Source organism: Argiope bruennichi, chromosome 5 (genome assembly GCF_947563725.1).
Source record: "Argiope bruennichi chromosome 5, qqArgBrue1.1, whole genome shotgun sequence".
Lineage (NCBI taxonomy): Eukaryota > Metazoa > Arthropoda > Arachnida > Araneae > Araneidae > Argiope > Argiope bruennichi.
The window spans coordinates 122,292,922-122,300,356 of NC_079155.1; positions in this window are offsets into that span (position 1 = coordinate 122,292,922).

The window sequence follows — 7,435 nt, forward strand, 5'->3', positions numbered from 1 at the left end:
TGGAACATACATTTTCTTCTCAAATTACATGTTATAATAAATAATATTCTTAAAAAAGCATATTAATTTTTACTTTTTAAATCATATTTATTTTTACAGTATATGAAGGTATATAGAAGAAAATATAATGTAAAATTCAACAATTATGGGGAAAATTAAAAAATTGACAATGGGTAAAATTGGCCCTTTTTTTATCGGCTTGTGTGACTTTCATATCACGGTTTTCTAGGACATTTTAAACATACAGGTTAAGAACTAGTATAAAAATCAACCTATAAATTCTATATATATATCTATTGGTATATTAATATATTTTATAAATTTTTCAAAATACATCATCACTAGAAAAATTCATTATGTTTGAACATACATATCAAAATCAGTTCAATGCGAACTTTCATCGAAAAACTCTTCTGTATAATTATGCTTATCACTAAAATCACTTTCTGCTTCATTTAAAAGTGTCTGGAACACTGCTTCATAATAGGATCAGTAAACTGGATGATATTTTGGGGCCCAAGTTTTAGCGCCATCTGCTAAGCCTTGTTTATCACTGGGACACTAACAGGGAGATGCTTTCTTAGAGACCGCGCTCGAAGAAATAACTGAATTATTTAAAAAAGCATCTGCTGAAATCGATTGAAAAAGTGCACGTGTATTGAAGGTCACAAAACAGGAAGCTACAGGGTCAATCCATTCAATTGAGCAAAACATAGAATAGGGATGATAGAAAATCCATCGCTAGCGGTCTCACAGACCGCACGTCCCCAGTTAAGGGTTAAGACACTAGTTGATTTGGTGACAATTATTATATCAGCAACCTCTTTCTATGTCGCCAACTTTCCATATTGATCCATCCTTTCGTTTCCGTATATTACAATATGGACTTTAACCCAATTTAATTCTATCTACTTGTTTATTTTTACATTTACTTTTTCTTTTTTTCTTTTTCTTTTTTAGAGTTAATTTATTGGGATAAAATTCTTAACGGAGTGAGAGAATTAAGAAATTCATTCAAGTAATTGATCATCAGGCTCAATAAAATAAATGAGTTGAAAGTTACTGAATTGCCACAAAAGCAGAATATTATCTCAAAGTTTGAATATCTAATATTTTCGTAATTGGGACATTAACACTTTGTCGAAAGTATTTAGATGCCTTTTATATCAATGTTGAATTTATGAATTGCTAGTTAAGTATGAGTTGAAATATATTCTTGATGTTTATTAATGTTAAAAAAATAATCTAGAAGAGATATAAAAACATATTTCAGTCTGTGTAGGAAATCTTGCACTTTCAGGTTACAAAAGTCGCTAGTATTGTAATCATACAATTTTAATTTAAATTTGATATAAGTGTCGTTTAGCAATACTTAAATCTAAATAACAAAGCTGCTTGCTTAATATGAATTTCATCTGTAGAATATTCTACTGACTGAAAACAGAGTTTCTTCTGATATAATAATATAAAAAATAAATCCAAGCTTGAGCGTTCATTTAATATATAAAATGCATTCTTCCTTCTTCTTTTTATAATTTTACTAGCAGACCCGGCCACTCGTTGCTGTGGCTAAGGTTTTTGTTATATTACATAGTAGTAAACTATTCAAGGGAAACGGTAGGAGAACACCAGTCATGGGGACCACCATGCTTTTTTACACAGATGCCATTTGTAAAAAAACATGGGGACCATCATGATTGATTTTCTACTACCGTTGATATTGAGCAAAAATCAATACAAAAAAAAATTAAAATTTCTTTATTTTTTGCATTTAAGTTTGTAACAAATGAGTACATTACAAAGTTGTTAGTAAAAAACACGTAACACTTAAACTTATAAATGAGGTAGGTAGGGCAGATAGTTTTAAATCTTTGACAATAATGTTTATTATTTTGAATTATAAATACTTTTATTTCAATTTAATTTAGCACTAATCGGTGCACAATATTTTTGGTTAACCTGTCTTTAGCTAACACAAATAGATTTGACGGTTTTCCTACACGTAAACATGCAACTTATAGTTGCCCATGAGAAAAACATGGATTTTCCAAATCTAAACCACAAATGGACATTGTTTGGCCTTGAGACTTATTTATAGACATGGCAAAAGCTAAACGAATTGGAAACTGTAACCTTTTGAAGGACCACTTCTCCTTTAAACTTTCCAGTTAAAACGGTAGCTTCAAGTATATTTCCGGTGATCTTTTTGATGACCAAAGGCGTACCGTCACATAATCAAGGTGGATTCAAATTATGCAGGAGAATAATAGGTGAACCAATCTTTATTCGAAGGTTATGTGGTGGCATTCCAGGTATATCTAGTGAATTTAAAAATTCATTTGGAGAATTTACACTATCATTTTCATCAACAACAGTATCGATTGATTTCAAAGACATCAGATTGCCTGGTAACAACTGTTGTATTTGGAATTTAATTTCGTCAACATCAACATTTTTGGCTGCCAAAATAGCCCGATCAGAGCCAGTTATGATTCAAGTAATTACTCTGTATATCCGGAAAAATACTCTGAATCAATTCATTTTTTCCCAGAAGAACAGTGCAGAAATTGCCTGGCAGTTTAATGTATTGCGTATTTGGTTGCAGTTCTATTTTACCGTTCCCAATATCTAGTAATTGTTCAGAAAATATTTGTGCTGATGGATCATTTTGCAACTGTACGCGCATGTTTATGGCCAATCGAAGTGTTTCAACACTTCGCCATGAGAATGATTGTTTTAAACATGCATTTTAATTAAAGATAGTTGAACAATGAATAAAAGATTGTTGAACAATGAATAATAATTAAAAAGCAAGAAGAATTCCACTGTATTACTTTTACTATAATATGAATTCAATTTATACTTCAGTCTAAATAACACGTGGTCGGTTATGCTAATACCAAAAATTGAAAAAGTAAGAACAATTGAATTTCATTGTATTGCGTTTACTGCGAAATAAATTTAACTTATACTTTAGCCTCAGCAACACGTGGTGGTTATGCCATTAAATTATAGCTTATGTGAAACGTTGGTACTTTTAACACAGTGCCATCTGTTAGAATACTTACTCAATCCAGTCAACAAATACCGCCATCTGTTAGAATCGCTTGGAGTTAACAGATAATTGTGACTGTCAAATAATGAAGAAATAATTTGTTCCTTCTTAATACCTTCCTTCTTAGTATAAACCCTTTATGATGTATAATAAATCCTCTAACTTCAGTGATACAGATTCTGGCTTCCTCACCTTAAAGGAAAGATTTAAAAAAAAGTTCTATATTCCACACATGAAGCTGCCATGAGATTTATTTCGTCATTGATACATTTGTCTGTTGCAATAATTCAAAATTCATTTACAAAATGAAATCAGTTTCAGAAACATTTATTAAATAATGATAAGCATTGTAGCTTAAGTGAATGATAGCTGAGTTGATGATAGCGGGCATAACTTGATACGTACATGTAGTTTATTAGTAAAGAAATGAAAAACTGAAACGATTATTGTAACCATTTTTTATTATATCTTAAATAATTTATATAAAAAAAGATTAAATTTCATTTAGCATACAAATGAGCTAATATTTTTTTATTATCCGATTAGAGAAACTTATTATTGGCTCGTTCACTTACCTTTTTCACGATATGCTTAACAAAAGAAATAAAATCATTTAATTGAAAATTCAATGAAGGTAACAAATGTTATTGCCGTACAACATTTTTCTTAGTAAACAGTCAAATAAAGAATCGGAATTCATTCAAAACGAAAAGTAATAATTATCCGTGTGCACCTCCAAGTATTTTTCCAAACTTCTTTATAATTAAAAAAAGCAGAATTTTAGTATGTTATATTAATCAGTGATCAATTAAAACGTTTGTAATTAATCATTTTCAAATAAAATATCTTATTTCTGAGAATTGCCACCGTGCACAGTAATACAAAATTCAAACATAAGATCGTGATACTTTATCCGTTGCAACGTATTAAATTTATTGTATGCATTAAAAAATAATTGTGGAAAATGATATCTTATTCCTGAGAAACGTTTTCGGATAGGATCATAAATAATTCGAACATTCGGATTCAAAACGTAACGCAAATGCGTGAGTTTTTCTACGCCAGTTGGGGTAACGCTATGCAGATTAGAAATTTTTAATTTCCTTTATTCTGTTTTATTTTAATTCAAAAGTATTTAAGAATGAATCTGAAAGATCGATTCATTAACAATGTTTAATTTTAAATGCATAAAACATTAAGAAAATAAATAGAATCGTTTCAAATAATCAGCCGAAAAATCTTAAGCCTAGCCTCATCACTGTTGGGAAAGAAAACTGAAGCCATATTCATTTGGCGGTGAGGAAAATGAAAAGATTTTTTTGGCGGGAAAGTTAGTTTTTAATTAATAATTAAAATTCTAATTAAAAATTCAAAAAAGGGCTATCATATCTTTTAAGTTAGATCAAACTGCACACGGTGTGCAAATTTGATTAAAATCGGTTAAGTAGCTTAGGAGTCCATCGCGGACAAACAACGTGACACGTAATTTATATATATTAAGATGATAATGTTGAGTTTTCAATTAATCTAGAAACTAAAATCATATTTGAAAAGGCCCACACAAGGATCAAAGAAAGGTGGGGGGAAAAAGCTTACAAATTTCTTATGTTCTTCTATGCAATGTGTAAAAGGAGAATATCTGTCTGTAATCGTCGAATTCAAGACTTTCACGAATCTCCTCGTTTCAAACCTACCTGAATCTGAAAAAGCATTATTGGAACTATGTCCTATCTATCTCGGGGCAGGCTAAATTAAAAGCGATTTAAGAGCTTGAAGGATGAAATTTGGTGTGCGATTTTTACATCAAATTAGCAGTTTGCTTCAAATTTTGAATGAAATCCATTCCACATGAAATCTCGACCTTAATTGGCAATTTGCGAAATATTGCATTTTTTTCAAATGTATTCATTAGTAGGGATTTTACATATACCGAAAAACATTGTATCACTAATTTGCGAGACAATATTCAGTGCCGATGAGGCGTTAAATAATTTGAAAGATATGAATATTGTCTCTCATACGATTCAGTTGTCTTTTGAGGAAAGTAAACATTTTTTCATTTATATTTTTATGAATTACTGAAGTTGTGTCGATCCACTAAAGATATAATAATAGAGGTTAGTTACATTCAATGAAAAATTTTTTTTACAGCTTTCTCATCAGAAATCATTTAATTCCTATTTCGCTTTCGAGATTTCATGAAATAAATGTTACTTTCTTTCTGATGAAATCAAAACAATCAAATGCTAAATTAATGCTTTCCTAAACTATCATAATAGAAAGACGAAGCAGTTTTTTTAGCCGCATTTCATGCTATTAGCATCAGTATTCTTTATTAACGATTCTTGTTTCGACTTCGTTAGGAGCTATTTTCTGTAAAAGCAATTGAATAAGCTTGGTCTAATAGTAATAAAAAATTCTTGTTGAGTAAAGATAGCAATGCTCTCAAAAAATAGTAACTGTAGAAGTTTTTGTAGTGCTCTTTACTTCTATTTTGTTAATTCTATATTGCTGATATATTTTTATGTAGCTCTCATCATATTGTTTCCGAAGATAAGTTATATACTAATGACAAATGGAAGAAATAGTCATTATTCTGTTTCAATTGGTGAATTAGGAAACTATCATCTAGAACAATGATACTAATTTTAAGATGTATAATTTTATTATTCTCAGCAATAGATTAATCATAAATAATTGACTTCACTGATATCCTCATTCCATTCTTAATGAAAAGGCCAATGATAATGGGAATAATTCCTTTTTTTATATATATACGAGATATCTTCATCACTTATGTTTTCAATAATAAAAAAACAATTAGAGGGTCAAAAATCGATTTATCATTTTTCAATTTGATGGCATTACTGACATATGCCAATGGCAATACGGTAGTATTAATTTTTTTTAATTCACTGATATCACTAAAATTACTTCCAATTATATCTTTCAGTGTTCGAATTTCATTTTCCAAAGTTTTGTAGGAATTTTTTTGGAGTTGCCAACAAAACTTGTTGATTACGACATCAACAATGCCAGTAGGGGGGAAAGAAATGCGGAATTTCATAAACCTGCAATCAGCCCTATTCATTTCTGTTTTATCTTAATACATGAAAATTATTGTGCTTCTCTCGATTTGAAAAGATTGATCTTTCAAAATTTTACCATTGACGAAAAAATACCAGGAACTGCAGAGGATCTGCCGGCCCATTTATTAACAGAGAATAATTGACTCTTTTTCTTCGTGTCGATTCATCAGGACTTTTCATGAAGCATGAGCGCTTACTAAAAGACATTTTAGATCTAACTCTCGGCCACGGTGAACCGCTTCCATTTATGATGAAATCTTCGCAGTTAGTTGCTTTTACAAGAATATCTTCACTTATGTTCAGGCACATTTTCATTACTGAAAGTGGTCACACTTATGAAAGAATGGCGTCGTTTGATGAGCATAGAGTAAGTGATCATTCGAATCACCTTAATATTTCACAATAATGCATTTTTCCATAAATAATATCGTATTAAAATACTGCAATCGCAACATTACAATAGATGAATTTTCCTTGATAAAATGAGATTCATTTTTTTAGTTCGTTATAAAGTGAATATAAGTGAACAATCTCTACGAAAAGGTACGAACACTGCAAAAACGAAAAGGTACGAGATGCGAAGGAGGAAGAACGTAACCGTGGCAGATGACCAGAATATATACTTATTCATCAACTGGTTTGTTCATTTATCACCCCATTCAACAAAATCAGTATCGTCCTCTTTCATCCTCCTTACCTACTCATTTATGGAAAAATGTATGTCCATTTCTGTAGGATATTTAATATTGTTTAATTTGATTCCAAAGTGTTTTTTTAGTGAATGCATATTTTTTGAGATATTCACAATAACGTGAAAAAATCATTTTTAATAAGAGTGATATAAAAATAATTGATACAAATTTCAAAAATAAGTGAATTTCTGATGAATTTTTAAAAAGAATTTTAAATATTTTGCAGCATATAAAATACTAATGATATAAATTTATTTTCTTACTTTGTTATATAAAATAGAGATGCATATCAAGATGACGATCTTTTATTACTCTCTAGATATTATTTTATAACAACTTCAAATTATATATTTGTTACAAAAAGTTATTGTGATTAAAAAAGTTTAATGTAAGAGAAATTTAATTTGAGGAAACCATTCCCAGATTTTAAAATTTTTAATTTGGATACATTTGCATATTTTCCATTGCTAAGTTTTTTTAAAATCTAAAATTGAGTTCTATCTAAAATGGCCGTTTCAAATTTGAATAAATATGCACATTTCTATTTGTAACTTCAAATAACTTTTGCGTTTTAATTTTTATATGAAATTTTAATAATT